This window comes from Cyanistes caeruleus, chromosome 7 (genome assembly GCF_971803275.1).
Source record: "Cyanistes caeruleus chromosome 7, bCyaCae1.hap1.1, whole genome shotgun sequence".
Lineage (NCBI taxonomy): Eukaryota > Metazoa > Chordata > Aves > Passeriformes > Paridae > Cyanistes > Cyanistes caeruleus.
The window spans coordinates 10,059,825-10,082,752 of NC_141707.1; the positions used below are offsets into that span (position 1 = coordinate 10,059,825).

Below are 22,928 nucleotides of genomic sequence, written 5' to 3' on the forward strand. Positions count from 1 at the left end.
AAAGTCTGCTATACTTTGTTGCTTAATAGCTTGTTCTGAACTTTGGATCTGGGGGCAGGCACGGGGCTGTACAGTTGTGTTAGTGCACTCCAGCCCTATGGCCAGGCCCAAGGGCAGGGCACTGCCCAGGGCTTGGGAGAGTTGTGCTTTCTGTGCCCCTGTGCTGAGTTGGCTCCTGGGGGTACTTTCATCCAGAGCCCACTGAACTGTGCTTCACAAGCAACAGCTTCTCTCTGCTTCTGCTCTCTGTGCGCCCAGGTCCCATGGGTAAATCTGTGTTCTGCTGAAATATCCTTTGTGAGACAAAAGACCTCAAAGTTCTCCTCTTCACCATTGCTAAAGAGTTAGTGATTTAACTGTTTATGGTGGCTGCCACATATTGCCTTTTGGCCACCTACAATAGCATGAACATGTTACAATGCTTCTGACTGACTTTTAGCATGGTGTTTTCAATTAATGTGTGACAGGAAAGTAAAGAATCCACTTCTGTAATTGCTTTGAAACACGACTTTGGATTTAGAACAATAAATATGCCAGCAGATTTCTTGAAGACATCAATGTCATTAACAGAATTTATACAGGACTTTCTCATTGTCTGTGCTTTCTGTACTTAATTACCTAATTTGTGTTTGGACCATTCATTAAAAAGAATAATGTCATATTTCTGTGATGCCTTTATAAATCCTGTATAATCTGTCAAGTAATTGATCTTATCTTAGTTCCAAGAGTAGATTTCTTCTATATTATTTCATTATAAAACTCTTATGCAACTTGATATCAAAATTCAATTAGTTAAATGTTATTACTGTATCTTTTTTCCTGAAAGTGAATTGTGAACTGCCTCTTTCAGTTTAAACTTCTGTCTTAGAGAAAGTTAATTTCATTAAAACAGTTCTGATGCATTTTTTGACTGATAAGTGATGAAATCACTCTGAATCTTGAGGGAGAAATCCTTTGATGAACCACAAAATAAACAAGCGTTTTGTTTAATACCAGAGTTAAAAGGGGATATTTTAAAATACCTTACAAATCTTACTGTCCTTACAAATCCTGTCCTTGCTGCAGGTTCCTTTGTAATTAGTTATCCTAAGGGACCTTTCAAAAATTCACTGTTTAAACTTTTATTGCCATTACTTCATCTTTTGCTTTATTGGCATAACATCAGAATTGGTGAGTGGGTGCTACATATTCACTTTGATAAGCCAATGTAATTGCAGAATAAAAGGATGGCCTTTACCTCCAGAGAATTATTCCTAGACCTTATCTGTAGTGCCTCATGTGTGGACTTCAACTACTGGGAAACTAAAAATAGGCATTATTTGTAGTGTTCTTTTTATTTAATTGTTGTTTCATACTTGAATGTTTTTAATATTAGCAAATGGGTTTTTGTCACTGTGCACTCACTAGGGCTCTGATCCTAAGAAATTTTGGATGTAGTGATCTTGGGAACAACTGTAAGAGAAATGAGGAAGAGCTACATATCAGTGGAATGTATTGATCAAAGCTTCCAGCTTTATGTGTAAGAAGATTTTATCTCATGGTTTCCAAAAACAAAGACAAGCTGGATATGATTATAAGGAATATAAATTAGAAATAATATGAAGAGGAAAATATGCTTTGGTCATAGAGCTAAGCTTCTTACGTTTACCACAGAAAGCATGAAAAACCAGAAAGTAAATTGAAGAGATGAATCCCTGGCAGAACCTGATGGCCATGTGTAATAGCTTAGTTTCTGGTAGAAATGTTAACTACTCTTGTAAGCAATTTTGCGTATTTTAGAGTATTAATGAATCTTTCCTAAAGTTTTAAAATAATTAAATAAGCTCTTTGTTCTCACTTCACAGAGCTGCAGAATGCTGTGTTTATTATATACTCACCCATATAAGTCAATTGTATCAAAGAGAACGTTTTGTGCTATACTTGCAAAAATTCTGGGAGCAGCCCCAGCTCCAAGTGCACTTCCTACTATTGTCATAAATCACTAGCTAGATGTTTTGCCTTACTTGGGAAAATCTTTTGTAAACCAGTGGCTGCACTAAAATCTGTTGCTTACGAAAGTGCAGTGAGAGCTGTGCTCTGAGGTTTTAGTTTCTCTTCAAGTCACACAATATATTTAGTTTCTTCCTCTCCATCCAGTTTGTGTGATAATTGAGTTTTGTAATTATTAATGCTTCAGTAGTAAGCTTGGAGCAGCCTAGTGTTGGTTAGTTTTGTAATAAAATACTCTGATAATATTTTCTTAAACTCTTACCACTGCTTCTGTCTATTTTGAAATGTAGATTATTTTGCTGTGAAATAGCTTTTAATTACAAGTTATGCAGATATAATTTTGAGTTTGAAACTTTCATTTCTTTATTAGGTGACTTTTTAAATTTGCCCACCACAATTAAACCTTAGGGAACAAGGGTATTTGTTAGATATTGTCATTGTACAAATGAAGTTTATTTGTTTGTTTAGTATTTGACTGTGTTGAGAGAGGGTTGTAGAAATCAGATATGTAAAACATAACTAATCACAGCTGATCATATTTTTGGACCAATATTCCTATAAGTCCAGCTATTTTCCAGCTGTATTTCTTTTGAAATAAGCCTGAATCCTACAGAAAGCAATTTAAATGAAACATGAATAGTAAAAGTAGTACTGAAGTGTTTTAAAGTTTTTCCATTGCTAATAGATGTGGTTGACATTGGGAATCTTCACTGATATGTTTTTAACTGTGACAAGTTTTCTTCTCAGTTGTATGTTTGTATATTCCAGCACATACTTAACAAATATAATGTATTTAATGAATTATAATTCATTAACTAGGAGATGCACAAAGTGCTGAACCAGTGTAAATGAGAAAGCAATAGCATCCAGAATGATTGAGTCACAAAGATGGAAAATCTTGGAACATACTTAGTTCAGAATAAATTGTGATGGACATAAGAATGCCTTTTATAACATTTTGGTTGGTTATACTGTTTGGGTATATCACTGATCAGAGCAAGCAAATATTCCTTGAAGTTTATCCTGTTTTCATTGGGATAACAGCAATTCCTGTTGTTCTCAAGTTTTCCCAGTCTGTTTCCACAACGCATTTAGAGATAATATTATAGCCTAAGAGTACAAGTTGTTTAGAAGGAAGATTTAATGTTTTAAATGTTGTTTAAAATGTTGTTTAAAATTGCTAAAACTGGATGTTTCAATATGTGACTACACATGGAAGCATTTCATGATGTATTTGTAGATTCATTGAGAGTAAGTATTGAAGAAAAGAAAGAGACAGATCAATTCAGGCCATTAGAATACAATCCCCAGAGCTTCAAACAGTTCAGCTCTGTTCCTGACAGGGATTTCCAGAGCTGTGAGAGTGCCTGCTCTCTGTGGTGTGCTTAGCAGTTTGAATAATTGCTCAGTGTTTATTAAGAAGTGTCTCTTCATAGGGCAAAATAACTTTCTGAGAACGCTGAATCTTACAAGGTCTTGACAGGCACTATTTTCAAAGTGCTTATTTCAAATAAAATTATAACCTTGGGATCCTCCATAACTTGAAAGTTTCAGATATCATTTCACATGTTTACATGTTCTACATCTCTTTTTATCAAGCATCAAAGCTTTGACACTAACAGAGTAACGCCACTTCCAGTGTAACCTGCCAGTAACAATTTTGGAAAAAATTGTGTATAGCAGTAAGTTTTAAAAACCTGTTTCTGCAGCTTCTGAGGATTCTTTAAGTCTGCATTGTCTTCTTAGGCAGGAATGGAATGTATAATGAAAGAATATGGAAGACTTTTCCAGAACAGAGGTTATGGAAATGAGCCTAAAAATTCATTATTTTTTTCATTACATTTATTGGAAAACTGGTACTTAAAAAAAAATACCTTTTGTGATTCTGCTGTGAACTCTAATGCCTCTCACACTGATGTAAATATGAAATGGTGCATCTAAGAAGGAGCATCTGACCAAAATCCTCTAGGGAATTGAAATCATTGGACTGTAACCTGCTGCTTTATTATCTCTGAGGACAGTTAGTAAGAAAATGTCAGAGTAAGGAATGTGAAATGTAAAGCTTTCCTGGCTGAATAAGCCTGAGGCTTATTGATGAGCTCCCTGCCTTTTCATTCAGGCTCTGAGCTGTATTTTCTTCCTAAAAAAATACACATATTTCTAAAATACTTCTTCAAAAATATTTATTCTGAAATTGAAGAATTTTCTTCCCAAGTTTGCACTGTCACCTTTCATAGAAAATCAATTGTTCAGGTAAGTACTTTTCCTTAGAGACAGATTTAATATTAATCAGAGGGAAAGCATGCTTCTGTGCACTCAGCTGGGTCACATGGGCTCATTTTGTGCCAGACCTGCAGCAATACTTTGCCTTATTCTTCATTTTATCACAAAGGTTTGTCAAAAAATATTCACTTCCAGTTTTTCTTTCCTGCTTCAAATGGAAAAAAAAAAAAAAATAGCCTTCATGAGGTGGGTGAAAGAAGCAAGGTTTTTTTTAACCACTTCTTGGTTATTTTAATGGAAATCCTTATAGTAGACAGTAGGGAGAAGCTGGGTTCTTTCATCTGCCTTTTTCCTAGAGCATTGCCCTATATATGGTGCAAAATTAATTAATTCCTTCATCCTATAGGCCAAATATGAACAGTGATGCCACAAGTGTTTTTTGATATTAATACTTTTTCACAGCAGAGCTTTTTTTATCTTTAAATTTCAGAAGAGGGTCACCAAATATCACTGAATGTAGTTTTGATTAAATTCCTCTGATGTTAATTTTGGAGGTTAAGGCGTCTTGTTTCATACCCATTGTGCCTGGGGGTTTGGAACTACATCTCTGTCATCTGTTACACTGAAGTCACTGGCTCACTTTGTATTGTTTCATAGGTGCCAGTGTGCTAACCTAAAGCTTTATTCAATGCTGTTGTTAGAGACTAAATTTTGGATTCTGTTATCTGTCTCAATGTATGTTTCTGAATTCATGAGACTTCGACAAATTTCGTACTTAGGGAGGTCATATATGACTTGAATATACTCTGAAGCAGTCTCATGATGACTTTTGCATTCTTGTTATTAACTGAAGTAAACCAAACATTTTACTACTATGAAGTTGATGGATATAAAAGGCATATTTAATCACAGATTAACATTCAAGAGTACAACTACCTGTTGCGAACCTGTGGTTGTGCAGTTCTGCTTGGGAATTCAGTGGCGTTTCTAGAATTATTTTTTCAGCCAAAATCAAACATAGACAGAACAGCACCTTTCTCAAGACATTGCACTGCTGATACTGTTTGGATCTAGCATATATGAAAAGTACAGAGAAGCAACATTCAGCGGAACTTCTGTACTTTCCTGCCTTTTGGAATTCCTCTGTCTCAGTCAGAATGGTTTCTCCAGATAGGGAAAATGATTACAATCAGAAAAGGATGAGATACAGGTGTATTTTCTGTGCCCCAAAACCTGCTCTTACTGGAATTTGGCTTGAATATTTATTCTTAGGCTAGGTACTTTTCTCTGTGAAGTTCAATTTCCACATCCTTCGGTTTATCCTCTGAATTATAAATCCTTCAGAGATTAAAACAAAGAAATAAATTTCAACAGTTAGTATCTAATTTAGCAGTTGCAATCCTGAAAGGCACAACAAAGTATTAAGGATTTATCTTTCAGACCACAGCTCTATAATACCCTGACCATAACGTTCAACAGCTAATAAAAATAAAAAATAGTTTGCTGTAGACATTATCTTTCTCAAGCTGATTTCTGACAAGATGTTTTGTTATTAATGCTCTGTTTGGAGAATTTTCTGTTACATCAGTTTGACTTGGATTTGAACTCAGTTCCAGAGGTGAATATTCAGTGCAGAAAAGTGAGTGCTCCACCCAATACACTGATTATTCAGGTTCAAGAGATTTCTTTTCCAAATTTTCCACCCAATGTGTAGGGACGGACCACTGGGGATGACACAACTACTTTCTGTATTTGTGGGAACTGTTGCTATGATCAGATCTTAATCCCATAAGTAATGTTTCATTTTCAGAAAACAAAAAAAAAACTAACAACTCCCCTCACGCTGCCCAAATAACAGAGAATTATTTATGACTGTTTTTAAATCATTTGAGCTTGTTCAGAGCATTTGATTGCTTGATAACCTCAAAGCAAATTGAAGATATTAACTTGTTTGATAACCTGTGCAAATGCTCTTGTCTTAGACTAAGCCCTCACAGCAAAAAATGTTGGACCAACAAACTCACATAATTCCTGCTTTAACCGATGGATTTTGTAGCCACAGTAAGAGAATTTTCCTTTTCCTCTTCAGTACTCACTCCTTGGTTCATGGTTGTGAAGCTGTGCCACTGTCAAAACTTTGAACTTAGCAAAAAAGCAAAACTTATAGGCATCTTAAATCTAAATTTGTGTCAAGTGGGTTTAGCTGAGTAAAGCAAAATCTTGAATCTCCAGGTTATGCAGCCTTGGAGATGGGCAAAACCCAGCCAGACAAGACCCTGGACAACCTACTCTGTTAATGATGCTTTTACAGGACAATTGAACTGAACAATCTACAGAAGCCCCTTCCAACCTCAACCATTCTGTGCATCTGTGATTAATTTTTTTCTGTATAATTGAATTATTATTTTTCCCTGCACAGGAATATGTGAAATTACACATGTGATCCTTGCATCTGGTGGTATTCATGAAAGAAATGTGATGGAGATAGAGAAGTAAGTAAAAAGATCATTAGTAAAACATGGTTACATTTTACCATCCAACATCTTTACGTACACATGGTCTCAGTGTCTGAGGTATTTAAGGTGATGTTATCCTCTCAGAGGGGTCTTAGTACAGACTTGCATGAAGCCCACAGCACCTGTTTTCATACACCCTATTTTAACATGCTCAACTTTGAACCTAAAATACTGCCCTAAGAGCATAATTAGTGACTTACCATTGTACAAAAAAGCCACACTTAGGAGTGCCTGTAGAAATGACCTTGGATATTGAAATAATGGATGTGTCTTTCAGTAATGCTTTGGAAAGCAAAAGTGTGCTAATAGAGGGTGTTATTGCTAATTGTCATAATTGGTGTAATTTTGTTCATTACCTAATACTAAATCCAAGAGGAATAGAACGAAAATGGTTGATGCATGTTATTTATAGAATAGAACCTAAGCATTTAAGTTGTCTGAATATATGTTTAATGTGAAATCTTGATGTTAGTCTTTTTTTATTTTTAAGAATTCTGTTATTACAAGTTTGACAAGTTACCTTGTGAGTTGGATGTCTCAGTGGAACTGAGTGTCCCTGTGACCTGCATAAACATTATTAAAAGAGGGAAATGACAGATTCTTGCTAGTCACTAATCACAATAATTTTAATATTCCTTCACAATGTAAGTCTTTTGGGCCACTAGTGTGATTTTAATCTTGGGATATCCTTCACTGTTCTTTCTACATGTAAATTAAATGCTCTCTTTAGTTTGCTTTAACAGTGCATCAATTAAATGTCCATTAAAAGTAAGAGTTGCACTGTATCTGGTAAATTTAGGTGAAGAGGATGATAGTCCTGACAGTGATTTTTTTCTTTCAAGAATTTAAAGAAGTTACAATTTTAAACATTTTCTCATACTGACTTCCAATATTATGAAACCCAGTATATTTACCAAAAATTGGAATAGTTATTATTTTTAAACAATATTTTCCTGACTTTAGTTTCAGCTAAATATTTTCATCATTCTACTTCTAGAAGTGTCTCTGAAATAAGAAACATATTTCATGATGTTTTGGCTTATTTTTCTAAAAGTCCCCAATACCAAATTCTTATTTTCAATATCAGCCTGTGGGCAAAATGGGAGTAATGCCAAAACTCATGAGGTAAGAGATATAGACTATTCAGAAGTATTTTCAACTTATTTTTGATGCCTGGAATTTCAGGATCAATGCTTAATGAAATCATCTTGCTTCTGGGTCTTGTGTGGGTTTCTCAGTTGGGCTTTGCATGAGAGGTTTGCTCTGATTCTTAGAAAAAGATGGTGTTTCTGAGCTAAGCTTAAATTTCTATAACCATGGACTGGCTGGTATGGAATAAACCTTAGAAACATCTCTTCTAATTGGAATGAGAAAAGTCTAAGGAGTTGAAATACAGAGGTTGGGAATAGGTGCCTTTCTCTTTTTCAGCATTTTCTGAAATATGTGGTATATTTCTTTTAGGATGATGTATTAACTGTGAAACGTGGAGATATAGTTCAATAAAGTTACTACAGAATTTTCAGCCTGTTGCAACACATTAAATTCAGACCTTTGCCCAAGAAGCTGTGCCAGAGAGTGCCCAAGGCTTTGCTCGGGGAAATGTTGGCTGATGCCAGCAACAGCAGAGCAGTAGGAGGCAAAAGTTAAACCGAGTGGGGAAAAGGCAAGCTATTCCTACTAAAGCTCTAACAATAACATCTTACAGATCACACTCCCCCACCAGAGCCTGGAGCACTGAATGCATCTTCTTGGAATCCTTACCCAAAATGAGTGTAATCAGGCAAATGAGGATACTTGGAGGGAAGGAGTTACAGGCAAATATTTAGCCAGCTGGGGTGGGCTCCTCTAGGTTTGATATCAACTCTTGAAACCTGACAAAAAAGTGAAATAACAATTTGCAGACAGTTGGTTTCTTTCCATCCCATAACTGCAAAAAAATGACAGCTTGAGGCTTCACTTTGCTACCCTTGTGTTGCTTAAGATAGCAAGACTTTTCGCTGGTTTCTAGATAAGTCAGTTTTCAAATGCTTTCCTTTCTTCTAGTATATTAGAGAACGTGGGCAATCAAGGAAGGAATTAATTGTGCAATATATCCAGTGTCCATAGAACAGATCTAAAGAGTGGAAATACACTGTGAGGAATACAAACCACCTAAATTTCAAAGTGAAACTAGCAGTAAAAAATGGTCATTTGGAGTAAGATGGGGTGTGTGTGAGAGAGGATATAGTTATTTTATTCAGATTTCTCTTCATCTTTTAATTGTGCAGGCCTAACATAGTCCAGTATCCAGATATTTTCCAAGTATAACTGAATGGTTTAAGCTCTACATTTTGTTAATCATGTTTTATTATTTATTTGTTGTGTATGAAGTCATTGTCACTTATGCTGATGCTAAAGTCTCTCATAGTCAATTCCAGAAGTGATCTTTGAATAACTTTTGATCTTGAACTGCAGTAAAATCCTCAGATGCAGGTGCTGCTCTGGTCACTGATGTGACTCATGGAGCTGAGTTCTCTGGTTCATATCAACATTCCTGATGGTGATTGTTCATGGTGGGATGGATGCCTTCACTCTGGTGCCTGATAAGGGAGCATGTATGAGTTTTAAGCAGCCTTAGTTAGGTGAGACATGGCTGACTGCTTGATGCCATGGCATGACTCTTCCAACCTGTGTCAAAACTTGAGCCTCAGATACAGGTATTTTATAAACAATCTCAACCTTTCTGTTTTCTGCTTCTATGTAAGTTGTTCAAATGAAAGTGAATATCCCTAGATAAGTGTTCAAAATATTGCATTCTAGTCTCTAGTCTCCCAGCATCCTGTTTTTGATAGTATCAGAAATGTTTTTTCCTTAATGTAGATGAATAAGCTTCCTGTATAGAGACAGGCTTCATGAATAGAATATTTTTATTACCTATCTCATTTTCTTTGTAGTAGACCATAAGACAAATAGATCTATACATTGGGTTGTGCTAATTTGATAGTACAAAATGGGTTACTGGGCAATAAGAATATCTGAAAAAGTAACTTCAAAAAGTACTTTTTTGTACAGAGTGGTGATAATTTATGCACGGTTGTATGTATTGGTTTTCTGCTTTGAGTATTTTAAGTTACTTCCCCAGTTACCTCTTAATTTTCAAAATTAGCCACTCTTACTGAGAGCAAAACTTGAATCTTTCAGATATCTAAAACTGAACACACCAAGCAGAAGCAGAAAGCTGTAGGTTGTTTGCTATTAGTGTGTCAGAAATGTTATGGTTATATAAATAAAAGTAGGCTATCAGCTACTAAACAGAGTTCTGAATTGCTGATCCATGAGCCTCTTCTACTCGAGACACTTGAGTTTAAAAATATTTTAAGAGAATCACTAAATGCTTCTTACTGCTGTAAGACTACTTGGCATTGCTTTTGACTTTTGGATGATTATCTGTCCTTGGGTACAATGACCTTTGCTTATTGGTGAACAGGGATGGGCAATAGAGCTTTCCTTGGAATTTTAAAGGACATTTTCAAATCAGATCAAAAGTTAATGACTTATAAAGCTAAGTTATACATGAGTGATATTCACAATGAAGAAGAATCAGGGGAGTTTCTTTACATTTTTGAACCTATAAGTCCTTACCTTGTATTAGTTTTTTACATAAAAAGCTAACAAACTCTTACATCTGAACAGAACAATAAGGAACCTATGTCTTATTCTTCAGCTCTGCTATCAGTTTGTGGTGAAATTAAAAATATTCTTTGAACAGCAGTGAAATTTTATCAGTATCTACTAGCAACAGGCTATGCATACTGTATCACATGGAAAAGTTTTTTGTCTTAATTTTCTTGAGTAATAAATATTCTTAAGCCATTATGCTTGTTCCTTCAGCATGGGAAAAACTCAAGAATGCTTGTTTCATTGTCTGTCTTACATGTATTAAAGGAAAAAATAAAATCAGATGTTACACATGCTCTGAAATATGTCTCTTAGTATGACAGTCAATCCACCTAGAGCACTGTCATGTCATGGATCTTCTTTAGGCTGATATTTTATCTAAAATGCATTTTTTACAAAAATTAACTTTAATATCCTAGATATAACCCAGGCTGAATATATACATAGAGAGAATTGAATATATACTTAGAGAGAGTACTCTTAAGTCTAGGGTATTTGTATGAGTGCAACACATCGGTTCTGAGGATTTTTCAAAATTTTTTAAAGTGCATCTAGAAAACTATAGGAGTAAAGTCAGACTACAAAGATACATGAGTTGTCCTCCACAATAATAAGTATAATCTCATCAGTAAATGTGCTTATTTGTGTCTGATTATAACATGGGAAATTCAAGGTCATGTCAAACTTAGTGCTAAAAATGGAAATGTAAGTGGAACCATTTCCCTCATGTTTTTTGTTTAGTTTGGGAGGTTTTTTCCCAATAAGGAGCTTTTTGGAAAAATATATTTTCAAATATACTGTAATGCAACTCAGGGTCATTTTAAGGTCATAAATGAAGATAAAACTATCATTATAGTAGGCATCTCAGATATAAAGGTTGGTCTCACTAGGGTTGCTATACTTGTGTCTAGAAGTTCTAGTTCAAAAAGAACCAAAGGGAAATAAAAAAAAAAAAAGAGGTTACTAGCATCTTTAGTACTCAGTGAAACATAGAATTCTCCACTGTTCTGGATTTGGTGTCTGAGAGACCTTGCTTTAGAATTACAGAGTGCTTGAGGTTGCAAGAGACCTGTTTGGATTACTTAGTTAAATGTACTTTTATTTATTATTTATTAATTTTATTTATTAATTACTGTTGAGATTACTTAGTTACACTTAATTAACTACTCCTGATGCAAAGATGATTTTTTGCCTTTTCTATACCTTTTCTATAACTTTTATATATCCTCAGTATTCTTAGCATACATGCTTGTAATTCCTTAAGTCTGATAATTTAGCATAGTCCTAGAATTCTGTTAAACCAGGAAATCAAACATCCTAAAGGTCTCATATTAGGAGGTGGGAAACCAGGGTTCTCTTTAGAACATATCCTACAGAACATATTCTAGAGCTTTGATTTTGAACAAACTAGAGATTTGGCCCATCCAGGGGGAATTCCATGCATGGGAGAATATCATGCTGTTCTTCCAGGCGTCCCATTGGGGTATCCTTGTTAGATATCCTCATTTGTAATGTCTATAATTTGTATAGGTGATCTAGCACGTGTGTGCATTGCAGAGCATTCCGCCTTGGCCAAGTGGTGCACAAATAAGGATCCTTATTAAAATACCAAGGTTAAAACCCCATATCCCTTAACCATGTCTGGCTCTCAAATTTTAAGACCAGGGAAAAGCATCGCTCAGAGCAGCATCAACCGGAGCAGACTGAGCAGGGCCAGCTCCACTTTGACTGTGTCCAAGAATGGAGACTACAAATTCTCTGAGAAACCTGTTCCAGTGTTCAGGTAGCTGAAAAGAAGGAACTTAACCTAACTGAAATACTGGAAGCTGGTCTATCATGTGTGAATATCTTGACAAATAATATGGATTCTGTACCTCTCAGCATATATTTGTGGCAAAGCTGTTAGTTTTGCAGTTGAACATTATATATTATTATAAACATCAAACTGTGATGTTTGATTTACATCATGATGATTTATAGTATGGCAAATATATGCAACCAGTAGATTGGCTTAAGTTAAATGGTTTTACAAGCAGCTGTTTGGACCACTTGCATCAATGGGAATTTCAGTATTTAAGTACTGCTTGAAAAATATTCCTGTTGGTTTTTAAATTTTTCTTCCCACTCCAGCTTGGCCTTGCTTTATTAGTTACAGGAAGTTGAATTTCATTTCCCAAAAGCACCCAATTTTGCTGTTTATTTGTAATTTGTCATTATCTGAACTTTCAAAGTATCTTGAGATTACATAGTTGTACTATAAACATGAGAACGGGTTTGTTAAGCTTCAATACTTTTGGTCTGATAGGATAAGACATTAGAAGTCCATAATGGGCAAGTGCTGTGGGGCTCACTCGTGTGGCCTCACACAGAGGGAAGGTTGGAACATCCCAGGGGAGGGCCTTGGCCTGGGACAGTTTTGTGTGGTTCTGCACAAGGGGAGGTTGAGCAATCTCCATGCTGGCAAAAGCACAGCACTGAGTTGTTGCTGTGTGTTGGAGCTCACCTGGCAGAACCTGAGGGAAAACAAGTAGCAGTGAAGAGAAGTCACTTCCCCACCCTGTGGAGACTGGCATAAGGCAGGCAAATCGTGGCAGAACAAGGGGGGTTTGATTTGATAAAGGCTCCAGCAATCTCCAACTCTCTCTCCTCTCATTCTCCGCTTCTCCTTCAGCAGAAAAATAAGAAGTGTGTAGAGCTTTGTGTCAGTTCTAGAGAGCAACTCGCCCTTTGTTGTCAGTCCTGTGCTAACACACTTCAGGGATGGGCTTAGCAAGATATTATTGCTCCAAAGTCAGTGCAGATCTGAAGGCACTGAGTCTTTTTTGTGGTTGGTTCTTTGGTCTGGCTATAAATGCAATGGAAAAGAATTGAAACTAAACCAAATACTATTTTGATTTTACAATGTAAGGGATACACAACTTCAGCGTTTGTGTTACGCATGCAAAATTACACAAGGATATTAAAAATAAATAAATAAAAAGAGCAACTTCATTATTTAATTTAAGTGCATTTTTAACAGCATGTGCTTTTTGGTCAGTGCACTCTGGTTTAGATAAACACTGTGTTGGCAAATAGTGAGTGACAAGGAGTGGCCAGTTAGCATTTAGCATGTAATCACTGAATGAGTCATGAAACCAATATTATAATTATGCCACTATGAGATCAGGTTTCCAAAGCCCCACATTTGCAAATATACAAACCAGTTGTTTGTTTGGTTTGTTTTTTTTCAAGGTAAGTAATTTTGAAAAGGGCACCTGCAAAATAAATTAGTCACAGCAAATTGGGAGATAAAGTTCAAGTGCCTTCTAGCTCGGGTGATAGATGTGCTGACTATTGGTTTTGTGGGTGTTATGTGAAACAATGAAAAATACCTGTTGTATTTTGTGGTTACAAACCTGTAACAGACCTGTTGCTAAGGTTGTAATGTCAAGCTAGGATTTTTCAGCAGTTTTTGCCATCCTGGTAGAGGAGAAATTCCAGAAATCTCATATATATGTAATCAATCTCTTCTTTCCCTGAGGAAAATCCCTCAAAGGTAATAGCCAACCAGCTTCATTGTGTGTGATGTATATAGCCTGCAGTATATAATTACATATCAGGACAAAAGGGGTATTTAAATGACTGGTGAGCAGAAGTAGTGACAATTCAGCCTCTTAGGACTGTGGTGACTCAATGGCCTCTCTGTTGTGATGGTTCAAGAACATTCAGTCAGGATCTCACCTTTAGCACTGCAGTTTTATAATTACAGATCATCACACTGTGTGTAATGCCCTAAGAAGGCTTTCAGTAGAATAACTGTCTCTCTCCAGATTCATCAATTATATAAAATCCTGAATATTTAGAAAGAGATATTTGCTGTTCTGACCTGAAACTTTATTTTCAGGTCTCTATATATTTAAGAGAGCTTTTGACATGTATTTTGATTTTACTTTAAATGGAATATGCCTGTTCAGAATCCAACTCTGATTAAATTTGTAGGAATTCTACAGATGAAAATAGAAGGAAAAAGTAAAAGTCTCCTTATTCATCCTCTTATTTTCCAAATTAAAAAAAAAAAATCTTATAATGGTGAGGGGGTGGATTTAAAACTTCTACCCCACTAACATTTCAGTTCAATTTATTATATGTAAGAAAATCTCTGAATTTCTAAAATATGTCCATTCTGGTGTGCTGGTAATTGCCAATGCACACTTTCAATATTTAGTGATCCAAATGTGTAAAAAAACTGTTGGAGCTTTGAAAAAAAACCATTGAAAGTCCATTTACACATAATTTTAATTTGGGAGGGTTTCTCTGTGTCTAACTCTTATTCTTGAAGGATATAAGTCAGATGGAGAATAGCTAAATAACAAGCACAAACATTAGATGAGAAATCAAAATTAGGTATTCATATTTAATCCTTCTTTTTATGTTTGGTTTGAATGAAAGTTGTGTCTGTTTACAAAGAAGCAATTAGTTCTAGAGAACTACTTATTCCTCTCATTAAATCATATTTGTCAAAACAGAGTAATTTACATAGTAATTAATTTTGATACTGCTTATAGTGGGCTGTTATTTTGGTTGAGAAATAGGCCCCTGGAGCAGATGTGCTCTTGCTGAGAAAAAAGCCTCCTTTTGGAACCACAACTAAGGCACATGTGGAAAAAATAATGTGGAAAAGACTCACAAAAAAATTGTTATTTAATAGTTCTTTGTCAAATTCGTTTTGAAATATATGAAGAGCAAATTGACCAACTGCATCTTTGCTTGTTTAATCAAGGGTTTTATGGCTTCTTGGCTTGACAGGTCAAGTGCCTATTTTTTCTTTATCTTAATTCAGAAAAGCCCAAACACCTCATACCAAGCAACAACTTACTATCAGAAAAGTGGCCAATATGCTTGGAGAAGTGTCTGCATCACATTATTTGCAGCTTGTGGTTGTATTTCATGACTGATGATTTATTGCATAGACAAGGGGTTATCAAAGGAAGCAGTAAATCAAGTGACAGTAGTTCTTGTTTCTTTTCCAGAAATTACATAAATTGTATATCATTGGAAATGCTGGCATACTTATGCACTGTTTGCAAGCATTAAAACCTCAGTTACTGAGCATAGTTTTTGAAGATTATAATCCCAAGAACTTCTATTATTTCTGACATTTGGAATAAATACGTCAATTCCTGTAGTGTTGAAAAGTTTTAAACCAGGAGGAGATCATCAAGGAAGGTATTCAGAAGCAGAATGCAGAGTCACACCAGTTTGTTTGGGGCAAGACATTATTTAAGGAATAATTGACTGGTTAATATGAATTAGTGTGGTCAAAAATAACAAGCTTGTAGTGATTATTGCACAAAGTTTTTACAATACGTGTCTTCCTACCCTTTCTGGGGCAGCAGGAACTGTGGTGCTCTGGTGCATAGAGTAAAAAGGCTTCTGCAGCATCAGTGCCTCAGCAACCCAGCCTACTTTGTTCTTTTGGGCTGGGTTCTCTTTCATATTTGCTAGAAGTCAACAGCTATGAAAGCAGCTTAATTCTTTTGCTTCCCCCTTTGTTCAACTAATTCCCTTTCTTACACTGTGAGGAAGTGCCTCAGAGTCCCACATTTTCTGATGACACTTAACTCTGTCCTGTGATCCAGAGAGAGACAGAAAGCAAGTTTGTTTCCTGGTTTGTGGCTGGTTTTTATTCTGCTGCCTGGCCCTCTCCTTGCCCAAAGTGGAGAGCTTGGCTTTCCAGCACGTTGACTGATTTATGCCATGTGTTTGAAGCTTAGAAATTATAGCTGTCATTCTTCACTGCCTGATTTTTACTTTCCAGGAATCTCATTTCTGAGAAAGAAGCTATTATTTCTTGTGCATTTCCCATACTAGTTTGAAATAATAAAGACATCAGAATATGAACAGTAGAGACTTTTGTCTGGTTCAAAATCCTTTGTATAGACATGTCATGACAGTCTGAAATTTCTTCTTCCAGTTTATGAAATTTCTCTTTTGTTCCTAAGGAATATTAGGACTCCTCCTTTCCCTAAAATAAGAAGAAAGAAAAAAAAATAGAGCTGCTGTCGAAATATTTTGAGATGTTCTAGTTGTAAAGTGATCCAGAGAACATAAAGGCAGTCATTTACTTGGCTGGGAAGGCAAAGAACAATAAATAAAATGACTGTAGCAACAAATAAAAACATGTGAGCAAGACTTTCCCAAGATAATTTCTAGTTCATAATCCTCTCTGTGAAAGGAGAAGCTTGTTTGCTGAAAGAGCAATGCTAGGCTAAGCAGTCTCACATGTAGCCTAGTAAGTTAGGAATATTGCATTTATGCTTGAAGTAAACATTTGTAATAAGTCTTCTTAAAATTCATACTGAGACTTTGAAATAATTAAGAAATTAGATCATTTATTTAGCTCTTTTCCTAATATTTTTATTTAACATATAAACTTTGAAGGTTTTTTCTTGTCTTAGTTTTGTTGTTGTCCTAGCATATTTTCAGTAATTTTGAGGCGAGGAATAGTGTCAGGTTGATTGTTTTTTTGAAAGATGTTTTTCACTTGAGTATAAAATGGTAATAATGGATCACATGGAACTGAGCAGAACAGAACTCCTCTCAAAATGTTTTTATCCAGGCTACAACAGAAGACAATTACTGGGATGTGAACATAATCTAGAATTTAGTGGAATATTCAGTTGAACCACCTTTCTCATTAACTTTGAAATATTCAAATAGCTTTTTCAATCACTTGCTTTTAGAGGTGAAGAGGCAAATAGTGTTTTTCAAATCAATGATCATGTTGTTTGCTCTGCATGTAAATGAATGAGCTACTTTGCTTTAAAGCCTTTAAAAAATACCTAATCCTGGGAAGCTAGAGGCTGTAATTTTCTGTATACCAGTTTTAATAATGACTAATGAATTCTGGCTGTGGTGAAGCAGCTTGTCTTGTGTAAGCAAGATATCTTAATATAAACAGCTCACTTTTCTCATCAAAGTAATTATTGAATCAAAGCCAAAGCAATTGTTTCAAACATGTTGCAGTTCTGCTCTGGAGTGCTGCTCAGAGTCAATGCAGCAGAGCACTGAAATATACTTACCAATGAATTCTCAAAATAACTTGGAGCATGACTGGACAATCCTTTTAGGCATAAGGACATTTGGACAAAAGTTCTGTGTTTGTTTGCAAGTTCCCTTCTTCCTTTGTTGGTCACCTTTAGTTTCTTGAGGCAGAGTTCCTGGAGGGCCATGCAGCAAGAAAGCTTCCTGCTGCCTACTTCAGGTGATAATTCTGTCTCTTTGGATGAGATGCAGAGCAAACTGCAACAGTTCAGGTAAAATTCTCAGGTTTTGAATGCAGACAGTTTGGCAGGAGAACATCACTGGGGGTGATGGAAAGCAATTGGCTGTAGTTCCTCTTCAAAACCAGCCAGGTAATAGGCACAGGATCCTAGCAAAGGGGTATCTTTAAAGTCATGGGAGGAGAAAGTTGTGGGCACAGATGGACTATTGTTTTTTACTGCTTAATTTCTACAACAGTAGAAAAATATGCCTCTCCATACAAGAAACAAAACAACTTGCTCCCTGACAACAGAAATCAGCCTCTCCCAAAGCACACAGCTCGTTCAGAAACTAACACCCAAAACCAGCACATGCAATTAACTCATACATTTTCAGATTTATAAGCAATATTGAAAGAGATAATCAATCTTAAAACAAGCCTTATATAGAAAAAGCAAGAATGTTCACAAGAAAGGAGGATTTAGTCATTGAAATACCCTTTTTCTGTCATTCATTTCTCCTTTTTTTGATAGTAGCAGTCTAGAAACACTTCTCTTCAGTTGCACATAGGCAGGCTTATGTAGATCGTACCTTTTATGATAAAATTGGAATAAGAAATGATCTTGAAGATCTTAACCATCAAAGAAATGATCTTGAAGATCTTTACTATCACTTGAATATCATATATGCTTACTGCTGAAAGCCCAGTGAAGGCAATAGTAACTATCCTGGGTTACATCAGGGATTGTCTGAAACACAGGAGGATAAAGACACTAAAACAAGAGATAAGTGTAGCAAAACACAACATCTGGTACCTGACAAGGGAAAAATTAATAGCGAAATTAAATGCAAATTAGGAAAAGCAAGGATGAATGAAATAGCTTATGATATAAGTAATGATTTCTCCGTTCATTTGTCTCTACAATTTAAGACTCGATGGGATTTTTTTCTGTTGGAATTCACTTTTTCTTGTTACCAAAGTAAAACTACAGGTAGTCAGTCATGGAAATGTGTTACTGATAGGTTTGCCTTAAATGCTAGCCCACAGAGAATAACAAATGTATATCTGGCTCTTGTAGGTCTCTGTTGCCTGTGCATCCTCATGGATGGTGGATGGGCAAATGGCAGGTCTTAGTTAACCTGCATAGCTGCAGTGAGCTGGCTTCATCACCTCTTAATTTAATTAAATCTGATCTCTCTTCACAGCATTTGGAGAAATTTGAATCTTACTTCTTTGCAACTCAGACTCAGCCAGATTTCTCCTAGAACAGCGTGACCGTGTGAATGTTACCAAAAGTGATGAATGAGAACAGCGTGCTTGAAGTGTCATTAGACATCTAAAGAGAGCTGAAGTGTGAAAGTCAGCACAGGAGTGGGTGCTCTAATGCACCTGCACAGCCCTGCCAGGGTAGAGATGAGTGTCATGTTGTTTTGTGAGGCTTCAGAGACTGTAGCACTATGTTGGCAGTGCTGAGCAACTTTGGAAAAGCCATATCTGCTGTCCTGGTTCAAACAGGTCATTATTATCCATGAACAAATATATAGCTGACAATTTGTGATTGCTAAGCTTCCTTTTAGTTATGCTTTTGGCCTGCATCCTAAAGACACTCCATTAGCAGTGCAGAAATGGAATCTTGGGGATTGTTTTAAGTGCTGAAGACTCCCTCCCTTAACTTACTTCCTCTTTTATCAGAGCCCCAGCTGATTAGATAGGAAAGCATGCTGGCTGGCGCCTTCCCACCCCGTTTGTTTTTGTACCTCACTGCTCTCTGGTGCTGGGTCATGTTCCTATTCATTTTTCATGACCTTACCTCATTACACCCTTTGCAATTGCAGCTTGTTTCTCTGACCTTGAAGTCCTAAAGGCTGATCCAAAAGATCTGGGACCATGTTTTTAAGTTATTTTCTGGAAAGGCTGGAAACATGAGGACATTTTTCAGCAAAGAAGTTTGTGTGTATGTGTACACTTGTGGTTTTTTTTACTATTTTATCATGTAATATTTGGCTGAGTGCTATAGACTGGTTTTGCAACCCACTAGCACCTTCATGAATTCTGGTGTTGAATGATTCTTGTTTACAAACTTCTTATATTTGGCATAGGTTTATTAAAAAATGTGGATAATCAACTAATACTGTGGGAATATCTGTCTTTATTTCACAGGTTTTCAGTCCCACTGCTTTGCTGCTTATTTCTGTATTGACTTTGTGTGTTTCTGCCCATCTAAAAATCATGAAATTGTATTGGCTTAGAACTCACACCTGTTTGTTGCAGCTACAATAGAACATGTGTTTAATTTATGCTGTGGGTAATTAACTGAATTGAAAATATACATATATACATTTTGATGTGCTTTACCACATTTAGATGTCTTCAAATAGATATTTCATTTTGATTGCTGGGTTTGCCTAATGTCTGATTCACGGGTTTCCTATGCAAACTTTCAGTGGATACTCAAGTATCTGAACAAGTGTTGTGATCTCTTAGGGATGACAAAGTGCATTATTGCTCATTAAAACTGCTTCTTCCTCGCCTAAAATCATATTTCTGTCAGGTTCAGAGCCTGAAGAGATAAGTTATATGCAGTGTTTGAGAAAACATGGACTAGCCTACCAGTGTGAGAGTACAAGAACAAATTGCTATAGATCTGCCCTCCCTGTGTGCTCAGCAGGCCGGACGTGAGGCACTTCTGGCCAGGAGTTGTGTAACCTCATTTGTACAGCACCAAGCCCCTCAGCATCCAGGGAATGCTGCTTCCCATGGGAGCCCTCTCAGAGCCCACAGGCTGGGAGGAAAGGGTTCACAATCATCCCTACACAGTCCTGGCAACGTGCACTTGATGCTCCCTGCAAGGACTTGAGGCTGAGCTTGGAGCATGCAGTGCACAGACAGTGCAAGCCTCATCAAAAGCATTGCCTGTAGGTCACTGCATTTAATGTTGGCACCTAGTGTGGGATACCTTTAGGTATGTGCTGCTTGCATGCATTAGGTCCTGACAGCTCTCTCTAAAGCTGGGAAAGCAAAAATGAAATCTGGATTCATCCACATTCCTACACTTGGACATAAATTGGTTTAACATAGGAATTTAAATCTGTCAGTTCTGGCATGAATGTATTTTGTTATAAAATCCTGTGCTAGATGCAACCTTGATGTAAACAGGAGGATTTCTGGAGCTAAATGTCCTCTTTTTTTGGTGTCCGTGCCTCATAGACAAGTTGCACTTGTTTGTACCTCACCAATGGTATCTCCTTTCCCTATATTGTCTTAATTGCCTTGCTGACCTTCAGAAGGAAAGTGGCCAGGATGTTTCATCCCCTTTTCCTGCCATTTCAGTTCTTTGGAGCCATTGACTGCTGCTGTAAATCTGAGTAGTCTTGGCATTGAAGTAGAAGGACCGTGAAATGTGAAATAGGGATGCAGATATTTTTTTTATTCTGTGTGTGGCTTCACTTTCTAGTCATAATGACAATACTTTCAATCATAATAACATGAGTGGTAGAGTAATAATAGTAAAATAGTAAAAATGCTTTGAATAAAACCTTGCTGCTCAGTGTGCATAAAAAAGTTTCCCCAAAAATGAATTCCAGTACATTTGAAACTAAGAACTTTCATTTAGAAGCATGTAGAGTTCTAGCATTATCTAAAACTTGGCTTCTGTTAATCATAGCTTTACTTTCATGTGGTAGTTATAAAGGTGAAACTTGTTATCTAGAAAGACAAGTCCTTTTTCTTAAAAAAAAATGTAGATCGATGCAGACTTTTGACACTAAAAGAAGTTCTGAGAGGCATTTTCTGTGTTTCACTTATTTCATGATGAAACATGGGAATTCATTTTAGCAGGATAAGTAACTGCAGTCCAACCTAACATTTATGTCTATTAGCCTTTATATTGCAAAACTGTTAAATATTAGTATATCCTATATATCAGCTTTGTTTCTTAAGATAATATTGTCTCTTATTACAGTGCATATGTTAAGTACCTTCTGGGCCCAAATGATTTAATTCCACTGACTCAGAGGTTTTGTTACTGCAGCTGCAGAACATTTCTTGACCTGTAGCTAAGGCACAAATCTAAAATTACAGGCAGAATATTGAAGAGAATTTAGGGTTAATAAAAATACACTGCTACTGAAGCTAAAAGGAAGTTTGTCTTCTATTTCAGCTGAAATGTAAAAAGTGTCTTAACAGCTTTTGAAAATCTTTCTGAAAAGAAAATTATTTAAAAGAAATGGAATTGTATGTTCTGTCAACCCTTCATTTCTTCCTTCAGAACTTGAAAAACCTATTGAACTTGACGAAAAACAACAAAAACTTTGGTTCATTAAATACCTTCAGTTCAAGGTCTTTCACTGGCTGCCTAGGCACTGTTGCAGGCTCCTACTAATTAAGCACATAAAGAACATGTGATTTGTGCTTAGAAAGTATTTTTTACAATTAATTAAGGCAATCTAATAAAAAAAATGTAATTTTTCTAGCAGGTGATCTCACTTTTTGAAATGTTGGATAGCTAAGGGAAGTGAGTAATGTTTTATAAATCTAATTTTTGCAAAAATGGGAAAAAAATTACATCAAACAACTTTAACTTCTTTTATAACTCTTTATTTCATATAAGAGAAGTAAAAGTTGAAGAGACAGTGTCTTTTTTAAGGCTATGACAGTTTCACTTCTTGTAATGACATGGTAAAAAACAGAGGCTAAAAATGAGTAATTACCTACTGCTTGAGATGCTGTGCAATGGCAGTCACTGCAGCAAGGGATAATCCAAACAAAGGCTTCCTCATCACTCCCGGAAACTGCTCCCATTGTTCTTGCTCTGGCTGCTGCTGCTGGTGTAAGGCAATAACTGGCACTAATGCTTGCCATGCTAAACATTTTCAAGAGTCCCACATTTGTGAAAGAGACTGAAAGGTCATAAGAAAATTAAAATAATTTTTGAGTATTTTCTCACCCAGTCTCCAGCATGGCTGAGCACATCTCTTGGGCAATCAGAATTAAGAGTAGGTCTGATCTCTGCAGAGGACAAAAACACAGAGCCTAAGTAAAGTGGGCTGGACATTTATAACAGTGAGACCTGAGAGTAATTTCCTTTAAGTGACTGGTCTGTAGAAATATGATTTACTCCTACATAGACTGATGCTGTTTTTATGAAAGCAATTTATTTTAATATCTAACAAAAAGAAGCAATTTTATTTGCCATAAAATATTATTTTGTTCAAGTTTCTATCTTTTTTAATGCCCAATTCAGTCAGCTGCAATAGGAATGAAGAAGCTGCTCAAGACCAAGCAGTCAGGGACACTTCCTT

At 36.1% G+C, this 22,928-nt stretch overlaps 1 protein-coding gene across 46 annotated transcripts in view; it reads left to right on the plus strand.

The window, feature by feature from the left end:
* LOC111931910 (uncharacterized) overlaps positions 1-22,928 on the plus strand; it is a 130,681-nt gene that overhangs the window by 78,820 nt on the left and 28,933 nt on the right. For 18 of the 46 annotated variants that reach the window (XR_015289451.1, XR_015289458.1, XR_015289461.1 and 15 more), the window contains exon 2: positions 6,632-6,704. The exons of 27 other annotated variants lie outside the window; for them this stretch is intronic. The gene's annotated coding sequence lies outside the window, so the exon portion shown is untranslated. Of the gene's footprint in view, positions 1-6,631; positions 6,705-7,815; positions 7,854-22,928 lie in introns of those variants that run through there. One more of the 46 variants, XR_015289497.1, reaches the window with a different exon arrangement.